Consider the following 24,430-nt stretch of genomic DNA (forward strand, 5'->3'; position numbering starts at 1 on the left):
ACAGACATAATTCTCTAGCACCAGATATCATCTCAAATCAATACATTTCTATAAAGGCAATTCAGACATTCATCCTGGAGTCAATGAATGCAAAGTCATCAAGTAATAGGATACTGGTGTATAGGTGAATCAGAGCTATGCGTAGTGAATGAGAGTTCCAAAAATACCTGCCCTGTGTGGATGGAGATCTTGCATCTTTCTATGTGCCTATTTAATCTGCTTCAGCTATTGAGGCTTGTGCTGAGCAAGATGCCAGTTTTGAGATGGCCATCATGGTGTCTTCTCTCTGTGAAAATGAGAGACAGAAAATGGAAATCTGAAGATTATAAGGAAGTACACATTCAGCACTATCCTGTAGAACAGTTGCAAAATGTCACAGAGTCCTAGAGCTTAGCAAGTTTCCCAAAGAGGCTGGGCATTGTGATAAGACATTGAGAACATAAGCAAGATTACAGAGCAAAGCACAGCAACCCTGTACCAGTCAAGAATGGCTAAGGATGGGTAGCAGCAGGTCAGTCTTCTTTGCCTTTGGCGTGAACTGAATCTTGAACTGTCACTTTGCCTGGCCTTTGCTCTATCCCTTCCCCTTCACTGTCATATACTCTTTTTAAAATAGTGGATAACTTCCTGACTAAATTTACTAGAGGAGGTTCTATTGCAAAGCACCCTGGGTCAAACCATGTAGTCAGAATGTTGGCCATTATTTTGTACAAATGTGTATCTTTGCATGCATGTACTTGAGCTATTGCTAACAAATAAAAATAGCAAACAAAACCAGGGGCATAGCTATAATTTAATGATGTTGCGGGGGGCGAAAATGCCCCTGGGCCCCTAAGGGAGAGGAGGTGTGCCACCTGAGTGATAACCTGCTCTTTGCTCTCCAGACACCCCCTCCTGTCTCTCTGAAGAAGAAAGTGAGGAGGGGGTGGGCCCATCTTCTCTTTTCGTCCCTGGCCTAGCCTACTCCAACCTTGCTATGTCCCTGGACAAAACAAAAACTCTGATTATCTCATCTCTCTAGTAATCCAAGTGGATCTAGTGGAGCTTTCTCTCTCCTCCAGTGTTCCTTCTAACAAGGATTCCCAGATGTTGTTTACTACAACTCCCAGCACCCCGAGCTGCAATAGCCTTTGCTTGGGGGGATTATGGGAGCTGTAGTCAACAACATCTGGGAATCCCTGTTAGAGGGGAAACTGCTCTCCTCCCTTTGGACTCAGACCGTAGGATGTTGAGACCTTAGGATGTTGCACCTGCTGCCATTCAGACCAATGCTGTGCTGGTGCTACAGGGAAGGGGAGATTTTATTATTTATTTGCCAATCTCCTCTTCTCTCCAAAGCCCACTCTGTCTCCCAAACGTATGTCCTGAGAGTTATGTGACATTCGGGGAAATATTCAGAGGCATAGTGGGTTTCAGAGGGAAGGGGAGATCAGTGACAGTCACCTCTCCCTTGTAGCACCAGCACAGCATTGGTCTGGATGTCAGCCTCAGACCAGAACTAAGGGAAACATTCACCTGGCAGCAGCATGGAAGCTGCCTCCCTGGACCACGCTGCTTTGGTACCAGTGGGATATAGGAAGCACATGGATGGGGCCAGTTGCATGGTTCTTTCCTATCTAACCATTGCCCAGTAAGGATGCAAGGAAACATTTCAATGGGAAGGAAGCATTTCTATTGGCCCCACCCATGTATTCTAAATCCAAGTAGATATTTGTTGCTGCTGCTGCTACTACTTCTTCTACGGCTGCTTCTTCTGCTTCCTCTTCTCTCTCTCTCTCTCTCCATTTCACCATCCCTTCCCCTTCACCTGGGAGTTATTCACACTTGGCTTCCGGCTTCAGGGTAAACGTAGAGCGTAGAGCGAAGCCACTTCAAAGTACACTTGCAGCATTGAAGGAAGCAGCCCTCCCCTCTGCTCTCCGTTTTCTTTTGAAGCAAGTCCACATGGCTAGAGTTTTTTCCTTCTAGCCAATGGGGGGTGGGGAGAGAGATAGCTCCCTGCAGAGATAGATCTGCATTTGTAAAGAGAGTAGCCGTCTTATCATGCTAATGATTCTACATCAGTGCTTCTCCCATTGGCTCCAGTGTTTTCAGAAAAACTTGATTAAAACCAGCATTTAAAAAACCTGGACGTACATCGAGATACGATAGAATTTGCATCACAAAGCCCGGTTTGTGAGTGGAGTGGGTCCAAAAATCTTGACGGGACTTCAAGGTAAGTTTGGCTGGTGTGTGAATGCACACACTCTCTTCTGAAGGAGATTTGGGGCAGAAGCCTTGTGTGTAAAGCCTCCTGTGGCATGGATTGGCACCATGCCATTATTAAGCAAGGGTGGATCGGCTGCGGGTCTCATCTTACATGGGACTATACTCCTGCTTCAGCTAATACACATCACCACTGCTAACAACTTATGCTTTAAGAGCCACCACACACATATACCGGCAGCTTGTGCAAGAGAATACACTCCTGCACTTGGCTACCCTGGATCCTGGTCCACAGTGCCCTGGGGCTAGGCTTGGATGCAATCCTGGGTGTTGGCAAACCCATGCTTTTTGCAGTTCCTGTCTGACCTGCTGCCTCTTGCAGCAGAAAGCAATTGCAAAATGTATGCAAAGCACACCTTGACAATTTCCCCTCTACAGTGCTGTGCCTTGTCAAGTTTACAATATTTCTATGACCTCCAATGCTGGTGCGTGGCCTTTCAAAGAAACAAAAGTCTTTAAAATGATTGGAGAAACAGAAGGAGGTGGGAGGAGAAGGATACAACAACAAATGAGTACATCCCAGCATGGAAGCCCTTTCTTCCATGCTATGACCATAGGCGTGGAAGAAAATGGGCTCCCTATGGAGTTTACTGAGAAGCTTTGTTGTGAGTTAGAAGTTGCCCCCAAAACCTGATTCCAAAAGTTGATTTTTTTAACTCCGGATATAAATCAAGCTACACTCTAATGCACAGAGAAAAACCTGCATTGTTAAGTGCTCCTCAATAGCGCACAGGGATTTCAGGGTAAATTTGGCCAATATGTGAATGCACCCCTGCCTCTATTCTAGAGGACATGCAAACTAAAAGCCAGATGTGAAAAGGGTGTGAAATCTCTGCCAAGACAAAGCTTGCCCTACGGAAGTGCTCTAGTTTCAGGGTTGCTGAACTTGCACTGCTGCTACGGATACTTACAGTATATACCACTTCTCAACAAAGTTCTCAGAGTGGCCTACACAGAAGAATTAAATACATCTAAAACCTACCTAAAGAGCCTCTCTAGTTTTACTATACAGCTTGATGGGTTTTAATTTTTAATTGGGTGTTTTAATTGTTCTACACTGTGTTTTGTTTTATTGTGTTAAATTTTATATTACTTTTGTTTACTGTTCTGAGCTGCCCCGAGCAGTACTGTGCTGGAGGGGCAAGATAAAAATATTATAAACAAACAAACAAATAAGCTTCCATGTCTCAAAAGGCCTCACAATTTTTAAAGAAATAGACACCAGCAATAGACACTGGAGCCATGCTATGCTAGTGTTGGATAGTAGGGATGTGCAAAATGATTCAGGTACAAAATGATTTGTACCCGAATCCGGCTGATTCAGATGATTTTTAGACAAAACAAATCACTTCAAATTCAGACCAAAAAATTTGGAGATTTGGACCTCCATTTTCTGGCCAAAGTGGGTTGGGTGGTAGTGCTCAATGGGTGGAAGCTATCAACCAAATTTCAAAGAAATTGAGCAAAGGGGTGATTTTTAAAGAATTTTTGAAGTTGGCACATCTTTAAGCTTTTCCTCATAATGGGGACTTCAGCAACCTTATAGCTCCACGTGAAGGTCACCAGGGTGGCCCAGAGCAGGTTGTGGTGAGTGGTAGTGCCCAATGGGGGCAAGGAATCTACCACCCAGATTTCAAAGACATTGGGCAAAGGGGTGGTTTATAAATGGTTTTTGAAGTTTAAGCATCCGTAAGCTTTTTCCCATAGGGAATAATGGGGATTTCATCAGCCTTAGTTATAACTCCTGGGGGGTTGTGGTGGGTGGTAGTGCCCAATGGGTTCAAGGAAGCTACCACTCAGATTTCAAAGGAACTGGGCAAGGGGGTGATTTTTAAAGAATTTCTGAAGTTTGCATGTCTTTAAGCTTTTCCCCCATAGGGAATAATGGGGATTTCAGCAGCCCCATAACTCCACTTGGGGAGCACCAGAGTGGCCCAGAGTGAGTGGTAGTGTAGTGCAAATAGGGTGCCAACCACCCACAAGCCCATGGGGCACTGGGTTTTGTTGTTTCTGAGGTGTCTGGGAGTAGATTCTCTGGTAGGAAATGAGAGTGGATTCATTGACAAACATTGAATCCACTCTCTTTTCCTACCAGAGAATCAACTTATCTTAGTTATAGCCAAGACAGTAATCTTGCCATCAATCTAGTTATAGCCAAGACAGTAATCTTGCCATCAAGTATGACAATGTTTTAATTTGGTACTTCTGCAAATTTGAGCCAAGCACCAGACAGGCAGATTTCCAAAACAGATTCCTTTCATTCCTCCTCTCCTCCGTTCTCATCCCTCTTGTCCCAAGATGTCTTTTGAAAGGAAGATCTTCAACATTTCTCTTACAGTGGAATGGAGAGACTCTAAAAGCCAGTTCCCAAGAAACAGAATCTACACAAAAAGTTTACGTTTCAAAGTCTCACTCAGCACAACATCCTGTCTGATCCTCAGTGGCAAAAGCCTTCTTGAAGTGATTGTAACATTCCACAGAATACAACAAGGCAGCATTCCATGTACTAAGAAGGTGTGAACTAAGACCTGCAAGCCTCCTACTGTGTTTGTACATCTATATTTTGCCCCCTGTTCTTAGGGATTTTTAAATATCTCTCACTCCAAATAAAGTTTTGTTGGAGTTCATGATGCCTCCTGTTTGAAGTGTAACACCCTTCTGTCAGATTCCCCATTAATGCTCTTGGATTCCCCATTCTGTGGCTTTTCTCCCACTCTCTGTAGGCTTCTAAATGTCACGGATTATGACTCTAGACAGTAAAGCATATGTGCAAACACAAGGAAAATGCCCAGGTGTGGTGTAGCAGTATGTGTGAATTACAGGCATATATCACTGTACAGTTCCAAATTTTTCTTTAAAAAACCTCTGGCATTATGCCTAAGAAGTACTATGGGCATCCAAGATTCTTATCACGAAACCTTTTGAAGAATTGCCTTTGTTCCTGGACAATTGCTGCCTTTAAAACAAAATCAGTGACTTTATAGATGGGCTTGAAGCCCTGTAGGTGGGCTTCCTGAATGCGTCTAGTTGGCCACTGTCATGGGCCCCAAAAGTGGGGGAAAGAGGGAGCTCAAGCTGCCCCTAGGATTGGCCAGGGTGGCTAAGTCCCCTTTCCAGAATGATCAGTCAACAAAGAATGCTGTTGTAGCCAAGGCTGACTTATAAAGGGGAGGAAGAAGTGTAGCCCATTCTCTAGGATCAAGCAGTCAACTGCAGAGTCTTGCTTGACATGTCTTGGAAGCCAAGCTAAGCCATAGAGGGAGGAGCTGAGTTGAACTAATATGTGGAGTGAGAGAGTGCGTGCATGTGCTGGGGTTGATAGGACAAGTCCTGAACAGCTTCTGTTTTTTCTCCATTCTATATTATTTATGCACAGTCTTTTCAGTACAGCTGGGATTCCTGTTGAATTAACTTTTAAAGTTTAATTTTAAATCAATTTATAGCTTGCCCTCATATTTTGCCCTCACATTTCACATTATAAAGTAGGTTTATAACCTAACTGCCCAGCCCTGTGCATGTTTACTCAGTGGGGCCAACTGCTAGGTAAGTGTGCATAGATTATCAGCTAAGACAATGGCTGTGCTAGCCTCGGCCACTGCTGGGTAAATTGTGCTGTCTGCAGATCAGTGGGAAGCAAAGTAGACCCCAATGCACACATACATGTGTGCACACACATGCACAGACACATACTCCAAATAAACTTCAAAGTGGGAAAATGCCTCTATATAGACTAAACGTTACAAAAGATCTGTCTCAAATCTGAGAGGAGAACAAAACAAAACTTGACACAATCTGCTCCCCTTTCCCTGACTACCAGGAGCTCCCTCGTCTTAAAAACACTTCTGAGGCCTCTGGCCACTATCTGTGAGAAGCAATGTGGAGTATGTGAGAAGAGCAGCACACACTGAGGCGAGTCTCACGATCGGTGAGACCTGCCTTCAGAGGGTTTGTGGGGAGAATGGGCTTAGCCCGCTCTCCCCGCAGACGATCCCCAGACAGCCTAGGGCGGCCGGATTGGCCACCCACACGACGGCCAGCTCCGTCATGGAGCCGGCAGGGGCTGCGGGGATCAGGGGCTGCACAGCCCCCGGAAGTTCCGGGGTGCCCCGCGCAAGCATGTGGGGCATCCTGGAGAGACCCCGAGAGTCAGGAGGCTTGTTTCAGCCTCCTGCCGGGGGTCTCCTCATGTGTTGCCGTGGTGCGGAGCTGCAGCGTGGCAATACACGATAAAAAAGATGGGGTTACCTCGGCTAAGGAGAGGGGGAATTAGGAGAATTTGCTGCCAGGACCCACGTGGCTCCCACGGCAGCAGACGATCAGCAAAAAGTGGGCTAGGCTCCCTTAGCCCGCTTTTTGCTGATCGTGAGAATCTCCTCATTATATTCCTTCTAATCACTCAACTCTGTACTGTTTGCAACTCACTAGAAAGGCCCAGGGAAGGAAATCTTGGGCTTGATTAAATACATTCAGGTTGTCTGAGGTTATCACCAGTCCATCTTAACGTAGGATTGTTCTGGTTCCTGAAGAGATTTCACAGGCTCAGCCACTCACCCAGTTGCTGCACCTATGTTTCCTTTCTTCCACATGCCTGTTTCACCCTGAGGCCTTCTGGGCTTGGCAGGAGGATGCTGGACTAGATGGGCCTTTGGTCTGATGTGGCGGAACTCTTCTTCTAGCTTGGGGTTTTGTAGGAAGCAGCTACAGGGAGCCAATAACCTGCCCAAATAATCTTGATTTCTCCATAGCTATTGACTGTTTAGCCTCAAAATGGAAGGTGATAAAGGCACAGAATAACAGGGCTAAGTCAAGTTGATTGAGGGTATTTTTCATGCAGAGCCTTTAGGACTCTGTGATCACAGTTGTTTTCACAGAGATTGGCAATCGTCCTGTACTACATAGCTGTGGCTGGAGAAATTTAAGCCATGTTTCCACTTCTGGTTTGAGCCCCTTCAGACCCAAGCAATTTATATGGCTGATAGCTGACTGGAAGGGGAGCAGCCATTCATTCATCACTCCCCCTCCTTTTCCAAAAGCACCAGTAATCATCACCCCAGCGCCCACCCAGCATTTCTCCTCTATTTTCCATCACTGTTTCACTACCTGCCTCCTGCCCCAAATCTTCATAGTGCTTTCTATAAAATTCTTCAACACTCATTTTATGCAAATAAGGAATGTGTATCCATTTGTATGTGCAGATTTTGGTTTTCTTATATAACGTGAAGGTGACAGGGGAGGGGACTATTTTGTGGAAACATTGAAATCTTTCCCTCAAAGGCAAAAGTGGCCATGAAAATGACCACCACAGGTCAATCTGTACAAAGTAAAATGTGCCACAAACCATGAAGTCATCAGATAGGGGTGATCCAAGGTCTCAGGGCACCTTTATGGGATGCCAGATGCCCCCTATCCCTTGCAGGGAGCAATTTCCCCCTTCTCTTGCCTCCACTGAGCACACCTTCTCTCCTTTCAGCCCACCTCTGTGCACCACCAATGCACCATCCCCACTGCCACTGCTACAGTGGCCAGCTTCTCCAGCTCCATTCTCCTCCTCCTTCTGGAAGAGGAAGTGAAGGAGATGAGAGTGGTTGAGGAGACGCTCTAGCCCACCACTCATCTCCCCTCTCCTCTACTTCTTCTTCCAATAGAGGAGGTGAGTGGAGATAAACTGCTGCAGTGGCAGCTGGCAGACAGCACCAGTAGACAGCATGGAGTATGCTCCAGTGGGGCAGCTCGTGCAGGGAGAGAGTCTACAACAGTGGGACAGGGTAGAGAGAGGAGGGGAGAGAGAAAGTTGATGGTGGCAGGGCAGCAGGGGTAGAAAACCTGCAGCAGGCAGAATAGTGCCCAGAGTGGCAGAAGGACCTGCCATCCTTCCACTCCTGTCACCTGAGGTGACTGCCTCACTTCACCTCATGAAAGGACTGTCCCTGTCAGCAGAACAAATCGCCCTTGCATTTGTTTCTATAAGATCATATTAATATTATTACAGCTGCATGCGGACCATTCCTTTGTTAGGCCGTTAACAGTCCAGGATGGTTATTGATGTTGCACCAGTGGGAGGTAAAGGTTAGCAGTTGGATTCTGGATGTTTGGAGGAATCTCTCTGGGTTTCTGAATGAGATATCCAGTGGAGAAGGTGACAGCCCTGCAGTTGTGGGAAAGGCAAATAGGAGTGTGTGCATAAAACAGGAGTTGCTACTTTCCGGGAGAGTGAGAAAAAGAGTGCGCTGAAACTCTCTCCTGGACTTGGGGGCTGCCCAAATTGTTTCCTTGGGGCTCTTCTGCTGTATAGTGAGTGTGTGCTTGCCTCTACCTATACTCCATTTGTATATCCATACATCAAGCAAAGACACCATACACCTCCTTTGCTCTCTCACCCAAAGGAAAATAAACTTGGTAGCTCTTGCCACTCGAGCCATATCTTATTAATTTTCATACAAACATGTCAATAAACACAAAGTTCTTGGAAAGAAGCAGCTTATAATATGCATGTTTTTAAAATCCCCTCTTAATTAGGGATATGCACAAACTAGATCAGTGGTCCTTTTCCAGACCACCAAACTGGTCCAGAGGTCCAGCGGTTCGGCCGGTTTGTTGATGGGGGGTTACCTTTAAGGAGCAGGGAGGGTGCTCTTACACACACACTTTGCCATGTTTCCTCTGCTGGCGCTGTGCTCAAAATTGCTGGAGCGGAGCAGCAGCCTACCCCCTTGCTGCCCTGGTCAGCATCAGACTGGAAGTGGCCAGTGTGCATGCGTGCCGTGCACATGCGCATCAGCCACTTCCGGTCTGATACTGACCAGAGCGGCAAGAGGATACGCTGCCGCCCCGCGCTAGCCTGTTAAAGACTTGTCTGCTCACTTTCCCATTCCTTGGGAAAGAAGTGAAGGGAGTTGGGGCGTTGGAATATTTCTGAACTGCACTCCAGATTTACTAGAGCTTCAGTGAAGCCTCACAGGAGACAACAAGGTAGTCATAAACATTTCAGATTGGTTTCCTTCCTCTCGTTACAGCAGCCTCACACCTTTGGCTTCAGGTTCAAGTGCTACACTTTAGGCTGGAGACAGTTTTTGTGAGAGGTGAAAGAACTATGATAGAGGCATCAAGTGCTGTAAAGTAAACACTCATTTCTTTCAGGCTGCTCTCATTTCTAATCAAACAGGTTTTCTGCATGTATAAACCATTATAAAGCCCCACAGAGCCTGTGAACAGAGATCTGGTTTGGGAAATATTGAGGTCATTCACACAATCAAAAACTGTGTTCTACCAGGGTTTGGGAGCTGTTCCCAATTTTCAGTGGTGTGGAAGCTAGGTAAGAGGGAAAACTGGATAGACGTGACTGTGTGGAAGCAAAGCAGGAAGAAAAGCTGCCCAGGTTTTCCTCCTATCTTGCATTCACACAATCACTTCTACCCAGGTTTTCCTCTGATCCAAGCCTGGGTAGGTTTTGGTTGTGTGAATGACCTCACTGCCTGCCAATGCTGTCCACCATGTGATGAGGCATGTGACTGCACATATCCCACTCCCAGCGTGCCAGCGTGGTGTAGTGGCTAGAGTGCTGGACTAGGACTGGGGAGACCCAAGTTCAAATCCCCATTCAGCCATGAAACTAGCTGGGTGACTCTGGGCCAGTCACTTCTCTCTCAGCCTAACCTACTTCACAGGGTTGTTGTGAGGAGAAACCTAAGTATGTAGTACACCGCTCTGGGCTCCTTGGAAGAAGAGCGGGATATAAAATGTAAAATCATAATCATTGTGCTTAGCATTATCGTGTGAGGGGGCAGGAGATCTGAACCACCTCTCTACTTCGTATTTACATTGCATGGTAGAGGCAGTTTGAACAGATCTCCACACAAGTATGCAAAGCATAAAGTGCATTTTCCTTCACACAGAACAGCAATGGGAGTTAGGGTTATCCTGTTTCCTGAAAGTAGCCACTTTGGGGCAAATACCCACTTCAGGAGGCAATTTTCAGTTGGAAAACAGCACAAGGAGCTTCCTGCGAACCATGTTCTCAGATAGGATTGGGCCCCCATAGCTGTTCTGGGTGAAAGAAGAGTCACTTCCAGTTGGAAACATAGCTCTGTAGAACACATTTGTGTGCAAGTCTTGTGTGACCCTTTGATACAACTGTGTGTCATCTGCATTATGACAAGAAACTTCAGTTCATGCCTAATCAATTCTCCCAGTGGCTGAATTGATACCAACTGATCAGTTCTCCCAGTGGCTTCCTTTTTCAACCCAAAGGAAGACTGATAATAAAGGAATAAAAGGAAGAATGATCATTGCCTAGTAGTGAGGAGACTGCCAGTGGGAGAAGTTCTCACATCATTGCCCTTTTTCTCCAGAAAATGGTTTAGTCATTTTAAGTCTCTTCATATGACGTGGCTAGGTTATGTTTTCTTTATGTTTTCACTGTAAAGCAGGCTGAGTTATGCCTCTGCCAAGAGAAAGAAATTGGATATTTGCCTTCTCTTGCTGACCACAGGAAACAATCCATTATTGCCACTGATGCTGTCTCTGTTCTATGAATACAGAATTAGGGCTTTCACATGACCTCATGGCTGCTGCTGGCCATGCTGTTGTGGGGGGAGGCAGGAGCTAGGGATGTGCACAGAACCAGATGCAGGTGGCTCGATGGCGGGGTGTGTGTGTGTCTCACTTTAAGGGCGGGGGAGGGTACACTTACCCCTCCCCCCCACCGGCACCCTGTATTTTACAGGTCCTACGGGGTGGCAGCGTACTTCCCTGCCACCCTATTTGCTCTTTGGCCAAAAGTGGCCAGAACTATCTCGGGTACGTGCGCCCACTGGGCGCACATGCATGTTGTGAGCACCTGCATGTCCACCCAACGTGTGCACCAGCTACTTCCGGCCACTTCCCCATAGGACCTATAAAATACCTGGTGCCAGCGGGGGGGGGGAGTGGAGGGAGGGGTAAGTGTACCCTCCCCCACCCTTAAAGTGATACGCTCCCCCCTCCTCCTTCGAATTTCAACAACCCCCCCCCCCGTGTTTGTACCTGTTTGTGCATATTCCTAGCAGGAGCTTGCCTGCCTCCCCCAGCCGATGAGCAATGGCCACCCTCCACTCTGCCATGCCAGACGCCCACACAAGCAGCGGCATGGCGACTGCAGGAGCTCAGAGTGGGGGGACTTGGCCCTCCCACATCCCAGAGTGCCCTGCAGCCACAACTGACAGACTTGGGGAGGGGGCATCCCCATAATGCACCACACACTTGCATGGTGCATTATTGGAGCTTGGGGAGGGGGCGGGTTGCAGTGCATCCCGGCACCCAGACCCTTGGAGCTACCGGCAGGAGTCAGTGCTCATCTGGGCGGGCGAGTCGCCTGCCCAAGGAAGGCTGCTAGTTTGCGGGGAGGTATGCACTTTCGGGCTTCCTCCCCACAAATTGGGTAGCCCTTTCTCACTGGTCGTGAGAAAAGGCTCAGCACAGGTTGACTCAAGAATGGAAGGTTTGATCTTGGTGACAGCTGGTTGCACATGATGTGTTAGGCATAGGTATTACACAGCACTGATCAGAAGATTATGGGTGTGATCCATAGGAAAATTAAAGTGAATTATTAAAACGCAATAAATGTGTTTACCCGCGGGAGGGCTTAAACAGTGTGCTTAAGGCAACAATACTATGCACATTTCTCTAGGAGTAAGTCCCAATGGGCTCAGTGATGCTTTTACTTCTAAGTAAGCATACCCAGGATCATATGGTTGTCTCTTCTTCATTTGCTGCAGAACTTCACTAAAACAAGCACATTGTTAATGCACATAATAAGAGTACCCTGGCAGTGTTTCACCAGGGACTATTTTCAAGGATGCAATGGAGGCCCCAATGCCCAGTCATTTCTCTACAAAGGAGAAACTAATTCACATGAGCAAATAAAGCATGCAAAGCATGACACGACTTAAGGGTCACCTTCTCCCATATGAGCCTGCTGGAGCTTTAAGCTCATCAGCTGGATCACTGCCCGCATCCTGCCTCCTAAGAGTTGCCGGTCAGAAAACAGGATCTTTTTGCAGTGGCCTCAAAGGTGCAGTACACTCTATCCTTGGAAGTTCTCTTTGCTAAGGGAATTGTCCCCTTTGCTAAGCAGGGTTTGTCTTGGTTTATATTTGGATAGGTGTTGACATGTGAGCACTGTCTGCTGTAAGATATTCCCCTTAGGAGGTGGGGCCATAGCTCAGTGCAGAGCATCTGCTTGCATACAGGAGGTCCCAGGTTCAAACCCTGGCATTTCCAGGTAGGATAGGACTGGAAGAGACTCCTGCCTGACAGCAGTGTAGACAATACTACCAATGGTCTGAGAGGCTGTTCACACAACTGAAAACTGGGTAGGAAAAGTGTCCTAGAACTTCCTGATAAAATGTAACCAGCTCATAACCCTTGGTTTGCAATCCTGCCCCTAGGTTAGAACCACAAACCAAACATTATGCTGGTACTGGCGGCTCACCCTCTCTAACGTAATGGTGTTTTTATAAGGTGCTTGCTGAAGCGCTAAGAATAACTGGCATGAATCATTCTGGAGGAACAACATTCTTTTAATGTCAGAGATCAAACCTGCCTTTAGGGCTGGATAAGGCAAGGCATGAATAAGTTGAGATGGTGCTAAAAATTCAGAACATACAGCTACTCTGCCTGGGGACAACTGTTGAGAATCAAGTCACTTCTATAAACCATGATTATTTCAATCAAGTTAGGGAGAGATTAATTAGAGCTTTAATCATATCATGCCCAAGTTGAATGCACACACCTTTCTTTCAGGAAACCTCTCTATGTAAGATGCAAACAAGAGGATTCTGTAGTCCTTCAAGTTGTATACCACTTGAATAGCAGCCATTGGAAGGGTGGAGGAGGCAGGCTGTGTTATTAAAAATAGGCTGCTTGGTGCTGCATTTTCTTTAAGAAGTTTCCAGTACAGAGTATTAGAAAATTCCTAGAATAATCCTTCTGCAAATTCTTCATAGAACTCTATTAAGTCCCTATGGGGCAACTTATAAGCAGGAAGATGTCTTGTTCTGGATCCTCATCCTTAACATTTTCATCAGACAGGGAAATGAGACTGACAAGGCTTTGCTATCCCATGCAGTGAAATGCGGATTGCATTAGTGGAAAGAGCGGGGCACACAGCTCTGCTGTGAGGAAGGGAGTTACTTCCTTTGCTCAGGCTCTGACATTTAAAATAAAATAGTATAAATAAATAAAATTAAAGCAAAGAATAAACTCCCAAACACATGGGAAGGGACAGGTATTGTGACACTTATCACGGGCGATGTAACAATCCTTATCCAAGACGTACTAGCTTTCCCCAGCAATAAGAAATTGTTGGAGAAAGACACCTGGATGCCTTAAAGAGTAAAGAGTAAGAATTGTGCTACTTTGTGGAGGAAAGGTTGGATATTCCTTAAGGATCATAAGAGGGCTGTGTCTTTTTGTGTGTGCTAAGGATTATCTTCTGGGGCTGGTTCAAATGACACAGTCTGACCAGCCTACCCACTGTATGATTAGAAGTGAGGGGGGTGCATGTCCCACCTCTGACTCAGTGTGCTATTCCACCCCACATACTTGTAAGGGGGGAGGAATATCTTAACTCCCCCAAATTGCACCATCCCAATGCTACTGCTGCTGCTATGATTATTTATATACTGTTTTCAAACAAAAATTCTCTAAGCAGAAGAAAAATAATAATTATGTATTCAGTCGTTTGGTTGGTTGGTTGGTTGGTTTATTTAACTAACATATTTTTATACCGCCCAAACCTGTGTCTCTGGGCAGTGTACGATTAAAAAAAATACAAATTAAACAAAACCAAAAATGATTAAAACATTAAAATTATTTAAAACCCAACATTAAAAACTAATAAAACTATAAATCTAATTAAAAGCCGTGGGGGACGGGGATATGTCTCCACTCCAGTGCCTTCTAAAAATTTGCCAGAGAATAAACAAATAAAATCTGCTGTAGGGATGCTGTGCTGGGGTTAAGGACAACATATTATCAGTACCAGTACTGACACTCTCAATGATATCTAAAATGGCAGGAATGCAATTCATTTGTTCTCAGAAAAGTTTTTCTTCTATATGTTTAATAATTCTGGATTTGATGTTGCTTACCATCAATTTACCCGGGACAAAAGTTAGACTATCAAGCCTGTAATTTCCTGCCCCTTCCCTAGATCCCTTTTAAAAACTGGTGTTACACTGATTACTTTCCAATTCCCTGGTAAGGAGGCTGATTTGAGTGACACCGCCTAGAGATGTCTATATCAGACAATCTAGAAATATGATAAATACATAATAAATAAATATGCTTCATATTTTTTTGTTAGAATATCAGCAGATTCAGATTTGACCTCGACTTGTGGGTGTATGTTGTCCAAACCCAGTGTTATTTTGAGATTTGTCAATCAGACACAGAACTTCATTTATTTTATTTCTATTTGACTTAGTTTTTTAAAATTCACTCCTGCAAAACACACTGGCTCAATAGCCACCCCAAATCTTCTGATGTGAAGACTGATGCCAAAATTAAAAAATTAAAAAAATCTAAAAAATCGATCATTTAGCTTCTCTGCCATCTCTCTGTCCTCCTTCAGCAATCCTTTTATGTCTTTTTAGTTTAGTGGCCCAGCCATCTCCTTATCTGGTTTTCTTTTTCTTTTATTTTTATTTATTATTAAATTTATATACCACCTTACATTAAAAACAATCGCAAGGCAGTTTACAAAAGTTAAAAACATACAACAAAAATGACAATAAAAATATTAAGCTAAAAATATAAAACCAATCTCATTTAAAATCTATAAAATACAAACATAAAAACTATACACGAGTAAAACACATAGAAGCAGCAATAAAAACAATCATGTAAAGGCCTGGATAAAAAGCCAAGATTTAACAAGCTTTCTAAAAACTGTGATGGAGTCCAAGGAGCAAATGGCCACTGGGGGAACATTCCAAAGTCTGGGGGCAGCAACAGAGAAGGCCCTGTCTTGAGTGCATGACAGCCAAGCCTCCCTCATTGTCGGCACCTGGAGCTCCCTCAAATGACCTTGTCAAGCAGGCAGCAACTCTTGGGAGCAGGCGGTCCCTCAAGTACCTTGGCCCAAACCGTTAAGGGCTTTAAAGGTCAAAACCAGCACCTTGAATTGGACCCGGAAACGAACTGACAGCCAGTGCAACTCTTTCAGAATGGGTGTGATGTGCTCCCACTGGGCAGCTCCAGATAAAACCCTAGCCACCGTGTTTTGCACTAGCTGCAGTTTCCAGATATTCTTCAAGGGCAGCCCCACGTAAAGCGTGTTACAGTAATCCAGCCATGATGTGACTAAGGCATGGGTAACTGTGGCCAGATCTGCCTTCTCAAGAAAGGGATGCAGCTGGCGCACTAGCCAAAGTCGTGCAAAGGCACCCCTGGCCACTTCCTCCAGCTGAGCTTCCAACAGCAGAGCCAGGTCCAGTAGTACCCCCAAACTGCATGCTTGCTCCTTCAAGGGGAGTGCAACCCCATCCAGAACCGGTAAAATCTCCTCATCCCAATTGGCTTAGGGATGTGCACGAACCGGTTCGGAGGCCATGTTGGAGGCCTCCAAACCGGTTCGGAACCGGACCGGTCCGTCGGTCCGGCACTGAGGGGGGTCTACCTTTAAGGGCGGGGGGGTAGAACTTGCATGCTGTTTCATGTAGATGTTAAACAGCATGAGGGGCAAGACCGAACCCTGCAGGACCCCACAGGCCAATGGCCATGGGGCCAAGCAGAAATCCTCCAGCACCACCTTCTGGATCGTCCCCCCAAGAAAGGACCGGAACCACTGCAACGCAGTACCTCCGATTCCCATACTTGAGAGGTGGCCCAGAAGGATACCATGGCCCAGAAGGATGGTATCGAACACCGCCGAGAGGTCCAGCAGAACCAACAGGGACGCACTCCCCCTGTCTAGTTCCCGGCATAGGTAATCCACTAGAGTGACCAAGGCAGTCTCAGTCCCATATCCGGGGCAGGAGCCAGATTGAAAAGGCTCCAGATAATCCGTATCATCCAAGACCCTCTGCAGCTGGGACGCCACCACACACTCTATCACCTTGCCCCCAAAGGGCATGTTAGAGACCGGTCTATAGTTGTCTGGGTTGGAGGGATCAAGGGAGAGCTTATTTAATAATACTTCTGGTGTATTAAATACCATTTTATTGTTTGTTTCAATATTTTTAGCAATAGGATCCTCAGATACTCCCCCCGCCCCCCACACCACCACCACCATTTGCCTTACTGTCAAGTTACATTTGTTTTTGCAAGAGTTTATGCTCTATTTTATTTTTCTCATTTGGGCAAAACTTCCACTTTCTAAAAGCTGACTTCTTCACTTTTATAGCTTCTTCTGCTCTGCTTGTTAACAAAATTGACCTCCTCTTCTGGAACTTGTTAGTATATTACCTAATCTGTGGTATAAATTCTGCCCAAGCTGATATTATAGAAGTTTTTACATTAATTTCCACTTAATGTTATGGTGTTTCCTCTTTTAAAATTAAATGTGACCATGTTTGACTTCCTGGGTAACTTTCTAGTTGCATATGTATTGAATTTGATACCACTATTTCACTTTTCGCAAGTGATTTAAACCACTTACATAGGAACATAGAAAGATGCCTTATACCAAGTCAGACCACTGATCCATCTAGATCAGTATTATCTTCACAGACTGGCAGCGGTTTCTTCAAGGTTGCAGGCAGGAGTCTCTCTCAGCCTTATCTTGGAGATGCCAAGGAGGGAACTTGGAACCTTCTGCATGCAAGTATACAGGTGTTCTTCCCAGAGCAGTTCCATATCTTACAGTGCTCACATGTAGTCTCCCATTCAAATGCAAATCAGGGTGGACCCTGATTAGCAAAAGGGACAATGAATACTTGCTACATCAAGACCAGCTCTCCTCCTATCATGCATCAAATCCTGGGCACCACTCAAGATTAAGTCAAAAGTTCTCTCCTTTCTAAATGGTTACAACCCACCAATCATTTGTCATATTTAGAAATGTTGTCTTGTCGTCATGACCCAAACACATGCTTACTCAGTGTAATGGAAGCTGAAGTCTCCATTATTATAACATTGTCTTCTTTGGTTCCCTCTCTGATTTTGTTCTCTCTCCACCCCCCACACCAGTTCCCCTGGGTGTATTCCAGGCTATGAGATTTGCACTGGTTAAAGTGTTGCAAACTGCAATGATATGAGGCAGCAGCTTGAAACTGCAAGTACAGCGTTTTCCTATGCGTTTTTCAATGCATCGTGACAGGGTTTTGGCTGTTCATATTGCCCACTGCTGCAGCACGTTTTCCAGGCAGCGAGTGTCCATATTCCAGCTGAATCACATTTTCTGCCCCCTCTTCCTTCTCCATTTCAGGCCAATAGGGTTGTGGAGGGGGCGGGGACCCACTGATGTGATGAACTCTTAAAAAAAAATTTATCTGCGCCTTTGCTCAAAGCCACCAGCAGGAGGAAGTGCAACTCAATCTGCTCTGCTTTGCGCTAGCCAGAACATAAGCCAAGGCCGAAAGCGGAAATGAAATGGAATGGAAATATATATATTTAAAAATACATATCAAATTGCAGAGAAAACTGTAACCAACAGCTAGGTCCGAAAGCGAAATGAGAGCAAAAGGAGATTGCACCCTTGCGCAAGAAATGGAGCAATAATATAAAAAACACATATGTGGCCTTACATATCAACAGATCCTCGATCTGCCAAATGAACCAGTCAATCCACAGCGCACAAAAAAGGAGGAAACATGAATGAGTCCGAAAAATAAGTCTGATGAAAACCAAAAACAAATGCAATCAAAATCAAAAGCCGAAAGCCGAAAGCAGATGAAAATCAGGTTGCACCTTTGCACAAGAACCCAGGTGGAAAAATTAAAAAAAAAAAAAAAACCTTTTCATTTCATGGAAAGATTATTTCATGAACAGGACAGAAAGGGGCTGTAAAAATCAACAAATAGTTGCACCGTGACTTGAACCGTCCATACCACACCACACTACAACACATAAACGACAGGGCAAGCCTCCTACAACAGAAAAATACAGCTACTTTCCTGCAATACATATACAATGTTACAGGGCTACAATGCATCAATAACATCCGAAACAAGGCACTGGAAATATGAACAGCACCCTGCTGACAGTGAGTGCAACAACCGCGATGTCGAAACAAGGGCAATATGGAGGGACACTTAGCGGACACGTTGCAAAACTGTTGCAGTATGTAATGTGGTAAACGCCCTGGACCTTTTTCAGATGGTGACTTTACCACAACTTTACTTTGGGAAGGTGTGTGTGTTTGTTCACATATTGGCCAGATTTACCCCAAAGTCCATGCGATATTTCAGAGAGAACTTCACACACAATTCAGGTTTTTCCTTCCATGGTGGAACCAAGCCCAATTTATGTCCAGGGTAAAAAAATCCCATTTTTGCATTGGAGTATTCGTTATCCCTTAACTCACAGTAAAGCCTTGCAGTAAACCGGTAAACGGGTAAAGCCTGCTGTCTGAAAAACCTCCTGGTCAAGTGGATGATAATATGTCCCCAGTAAAAAAATTACTTTTTAAGCCTTCTGTTTCTACCCACAGTGATTCTGTAGAGAAGCTTATTCTTCTTAATTGCTTCTACTTTAACTGTACACTTCTACTCTACATTACCGGTGGGGGGGGAGCAATCTCTCAGAGGGTTAAGGATGTAATTCTACAAATCAAGCATTTAGTAAAAGTGTGTGTGTGTGTGTGTGTGTGTGTGTGTCTGGGTGGGCGGTGGGGGCGGGGACAGGGACGGGAATCCAAGCCCACAATTCCAGGAAGATATAGTACGAAGATTCATGTTTGACAGTGAGTGAGAAAGTTAAGATGAAAAGTGACATGAATGCTGGTCTGGACATAATCCTAAACTTTGTGTCTGTGAAGAATTATGGCCTGGTTCAGTTCCCTTTGAGTTTAGCTGGAATTAGGTCAGTTGCCTAAAGGGGAGGGAGATTATCTAACGAGATTATCTAACGAGTCCTTGATATGGGATTTAGCAAAGAAAATGTGCTTCAAAAGATTCACTCCCCCATCTTTGAAAAGATATATGCCAGTCAGAATATCAGCTTGCCTTGAAACGATGAGATTCCACAGCATGGAAAATCCAGCAAAGGACTATAGGGTGAAAATTTGGCCCAAAGCTATTCTCATAGGTCTTGTTTTTGGCCAGTGTTTAATTGAGAGGGGGAAAGAGAGGGGCAGAACACAACTGAATATTCTGCTTATGCTTCTAATTACAATCGGAGTAATTTCTGTCAACTTTGATCAAACTGCAACCACTGTTTAATACTGCTATACCCAAGCTTTCAGAAATCATTACTCAGGAGAGACCTCTGAGCAAGCTCTCCTCCATAAAATATCAAGCCCAGCTAAATTGCATATGGCTAAATTTATCTCTTCTACAAGCAAACCTCATCCGGATTTGAAGATCATAAGTCTTCCATCTTGTTTCACAACTAGTTCTGATGGTTAATCAATCCCACTTGAAGAATAAATTGTGCCTCCCCCGCCCCTAAACGGAATATGTCAAGATTTACCTCCCAGGCATTGGATCAGTCTATGCTTCGCTTTGATAGATTTATGAAGTTGCAAATGTTAATGAGATTTATGAGCTTCTTACAGGTCTTCACTGTACCGTGAACAATTTTTCAGCATTCTCTCAGTAGCACTCTAACTCATTTCGTATACAGAGACAAAATAATTGCTTTGCACTACTCTCTACAGTTACCTTAAATAGGACAGAATTTCATTTTTTTTAATTCATATTCATTTTTTTACTGCAATAATAGGTGGCTAACATACAAGCTTCTTCCATTCAACCAAGTACACAGTGCTTGATTCAGTCAATGAAAGGCCATGCCTGCCATTTTATCTCCAGCCACCTCTCAGGCACTGCAGCCCCCATGGGATCTCCATTGTCTTTGGCAGGTAGGTTGAGGGCAAGACACAGGCCACTGGATTCCAGGGCACACTTTGACTGTCTCTGGACAGATGAAGGAAAGTTTCTTTCACAATGTGGCAATTCTCTGCCACAAAGCGTGGTGACAGCCAACAGCCTGGATGGCTTTAAGAAGGGTTTAGATAAATTCATGGAGGACAGGACTATCAATGACTACTAGTCTGAGGGTTATAGGCCACCTCCAGCCTCAGAGGCAAGAGATGCCTCTAAAAACCTGTTGCACCAGGGAGCCACAGCAGGAGAGAAGGCATGCCCTCAACTCTTGCCTGTGGTCTTCCCTGGTGGGCCACTATGTGAAACAGGATGCTGGACTAGATCAGCCTTGGGCCTGATCCAGCAGGGCTGTTCATACATAATGCTCCAAACACCTTGCCAAATAGGTCCTTTATTTTCCTAAACAGACTTAATTTCCTTTGAACATAAGAAAAGTCCTGCTGGATCAAGCCAAAGACCCAACCAGTCCAGCATCCTGCCTCACACAGTGGCCAACCAGGTGCATCTGGGAAGATTGCAAGTGGAGGGAAAGGGCAACCACCTCCTCCTGCTGGTGTTCCCTAACTCTGGGGCATACCACCTCTGATCGTGATGGAGGAAAATAAATCCTGTGTATGCTCAGAAGCTCTCAGACAAAATGCCAACATTTTTAAAGACACAAATTGACAACAGAGATTCCATAACCTTTCTAAGTAATTTGTTCCATTCTCAGAAGTGAGGTAGACAAGAGCATTTGCTTTTCATGCAAAATATCCCAGGTCCAATCCCTGGCATTTTTAGTTAAAAGAATCAGGTAGCAGGTGACGGAAAAGACCTATGTCTGAGACCTGGAGAGCCACTGCCAGTCAGAGAAAACCTAGTCACACTGGACTAGATGAACCAATGGTCTGATTTGGTATACAGCAGCTTTATATGTGTATTGATATGCTCCTTTGGGGAGAGCTGTGGCTCAGAGGTAGAATACATCCTTTGTATGCAGCAGGTCACAAGTTCAATCTATCTTCCTGGGACCATCTCCTCCAGGAAGGATTGGAAAGGAGCTCTGAAACCTTAAGAATGCCACTGCCAATTAGTATAGAATATTATGACCAATGGTTTGGCTTGGGAAAGTCTGGTGGACCAGTGGTCTGACTTAGGATAAGGCAGCTTCATGTGTTTCTGTTAAGTAATTTCCCCGCATTCAGTCTGAAGCCATATTGTTGCCATGTGTGCCCACTGCCAGGTAGATGAGCCCAAGTAGCACAGCCCTTCACTGATGGTCCTGTGACGTATACATTGACCAGAGAAGGGATATGAAAATATGCTGAGGACTTGGAGCAGTATTTCAGGGGAGTCTTGATGGCCTGTCCACCTTTCAACTCTGGCTGCTATGGGCAGTGTAGCACAAATAAATCAACATGTTTCACTTTCTAATCAGGAGTGAGGCCAAGAGATAGCCTGTAGAGATGGGATGGCGAAATGGGTGCAGGCCCCATCTGGGACCAAATAACCATATTGCTTGAGTCAGTGAGATAATCCTTAGGTTGCAGTTCCATATACATTCAGCACTGAGCCAAGAAGCTAAGGAGCAGTCCTTGAAGTCCTCCAAGCTCATGGGGCATTTTATCAGCAGGGGCACAGGAGCAGGCACTGCTGCAGTGGTGGCAGCATCTTGTAGCTGGGTGTATATGTAGCTGGGCAACATGTTCAGCTACCGAGTCAACTAGGCTAGCAAAGGCTTCATCCCATGCCAGTGGGTTTAAGCAAGACCTGGGAGCAAGGAGCAAGATTAGTCTTATGGGGCAAATATGGACCAGGTCTTATGCAACTAGCAAATAGTACTTATTAGTCAGATGAGTAGGTAGTAGGACAGGAAGCAGTTCAGAGGACTGGTCAAGCCTGGATGGCAGAACTTCAGTTTGGACTGTAAAAGCTCCGACAATGATTGGCAGAACTCTTTGGTGCTGGTTCAGTCTCTGAATTCCAAGACAGGCCCTGTTTCTCAGCCATTGGATGAGAAGTGCCTGCTTAAAGTGTTGCTTGTGCATCAAGCCTTCCGCTTCCTCAGTGCTCAGTGATTCCTTGACAGGCTCCCCAGTAAGTGGGGCAAAGTAGCTGTAGACTCCTGGGCAACGGGTGGGTTTGCCCTTCAGGGGGATCCAGTTGCCTGTTCCTGCTGGGCTGGGCTGCTGGCTCTGAGGTTTGCATCTGGCAGTACTGCTTCCTTGCTCAAACTACCTTTTGCACTGGTCTGTTGGTTTGATCTGCCTATAGGGATCCCCCACAGCCATCTCATCATAGCTGGCTGTAGAGTCTGTACTTGAATCTGGACACAATGTCTCCCCCTCCTTGGTGGCACAAGATCAGTTTCCAAAAAGATGAAACCTCATTGATTAAAAAGGATGGGTTTTTCTAGCTTGGCTATTCATTTCTCAGAACAGCCTAGATGAGAGGAGATAGATGGTGGCAGAAAAGGATGAATGGGCTCTAATCCAACAGAATATTATTTTCAGGGCCTATTGGACCCTCTACATCTTAAGCGATTGAAAATGTCCCCAGATAGTAACTGTTGGAGATGCAGTAATCCCCATGCCAATTTAACACACATGTTCTGGGACTGTTCCATAGTGCAAGGCTTCTGGAGGGAGGTTATTATGTGAATTAACCGAGTGCTGGACTCATCCCTTGCACTGAAGGGGCCTGCATGTAGTGTTGGGGTTTATCCCATCTGACTGGGGACTAAAACCCAGTTCTAAACAATGGCTATGGCAAAGCCTGCTGGTAGCCAAGAGGTTAATATTGAGGCAGTAGAAATCTCCCAATCCCCCCAGGTGTGAGGACTGGGTGCAGGACCTGCTTGAGTTGGTGGCACATGAAAAATGGGCCCTCTTAAAAGTAAATAAATCAGATAAATGGTCAGGAATCTGGGACAACTTCCTTGAGCTATTCTTAGAACAGAAACCCCTCTGATCTACCCACACACCTACTAGTGCAGTGGTGAGTACCCCTTCGCATCTCCCCGCTCCACTTCTGCTTTCTTTCTCCCTCTTTCTCTTTCCTTCTTTCTTCCCCCACCCCTCTTCTCCCCCCAACCAGTGCTGAGGGGAGAAAGGAAGGGCTGGGCTCGGGGGGTGGGGGGGAACTGGGAGAGGCTTTGTAAAATACAAAATGTCAACAAACATTAATTTTTTTAAAAAAGAAAGAAAAAGGACATAGAACATGTCAGGGTGGTATAAGTGAAATTGTATAAGAGTAGGAATATCTAGAGGCTGCTGCATAACTATGGAAGAAAGATTAATGATGGGAACTGGCCTGTGAAAGTGGATGAATTATTGGTATTGTGAGGCACAGCCTTGAGAAAGGGTAAGACCTGAACATGTAGCAGAGGAAAGTAGCCAAAGCTCTTGCCTCTCTTTGTACTGAAAGGGGCTTCAGGATTGGGATAAGATGGAATGAAATAGCCTGCAAACTTTGTGGCCTACTGAGCCAAACAGTGTCCACTAGCCATGTATGCTAGCCTGCCAGATGTTTGACAACCTTCCTGCATTTTGCAGTTCCAGGCACACAGCCTGGGGGCTGTCATACATGGCAGTGGGCTGCATTTGGCTTAATGGGCCACAACTCTGGGTTGGAAGAAGAGCAGAACATGATCAAGCAGGATGCAAGCAGAACAAGTAGAAAACGGTGTTTTCCAAATAATCCACACATTTTTTTTGTATCCCCCCCCCCACACACACACACACCACTTTTTGGCAATAAACAAAGATGCAGCATCTAAAGAATGGTAGGAAGGATACAGAGTCAAACACTATGATGGGTCGTAGTTTTGGAGATCAATCGCAGAGCACCACCAACACAAAGGCCGTTCACACGACCAATGGGGCTGAGGAGGACTGGCAGGAAGGCAGGAGTCTACCTGCTTCCCCCCACATGATCAGAGCCCAAACAAGGCTCCACTGCTAGTGAAGTAAGTGTTGCAGCGAGCTGGAGTGGTGGGGAAGGAAACCTGGCCACCAAGAATCCCCTGCTAATCACCAATTTACCCCTGCTAACTGGGCAAAGAGGCACCTTTTAATGTGGCGATTCTCTTTATTTAGCAGGGGGAGAGTAACTGGCCCTGTCCACCCCCAGCACAGTACCTCCAGTGACTGTTGCTGGTG

The 24,430-nt window shown here is 45.4% G+C and overlaps 1 protein-coding gene across 3 annotated transcripts in view; it reads left to right on the forward strand.

The window, feature by feature from the left end:
• The window catches only part of ADORA1 (adenosine A1 receptor), a 120,763-nt gene that overhangs the window by 37,974 nt on the left and 58,359 nt on the right, over nucleotides 1-24,430 (forward strand). The gene's annotated exons all lie outside the window — the stretch shown is intronic.

The sequence above is a fragment of the Hemicordylus capensis genome, chromosome 4 (assembly GCF_027244095.1).
Source record: "Hemicordylus capensis ecotype Gifberg chromosome 4, rHemCap1.1.pri, whole genome shotgun sequence".
Taxonomy (NCBI): Eukaryota; Metazoa; Chordata; class Lepidosauria; order Squamata; family Cordylidae; genus Hemicordylus; species Hemicordylus capensis.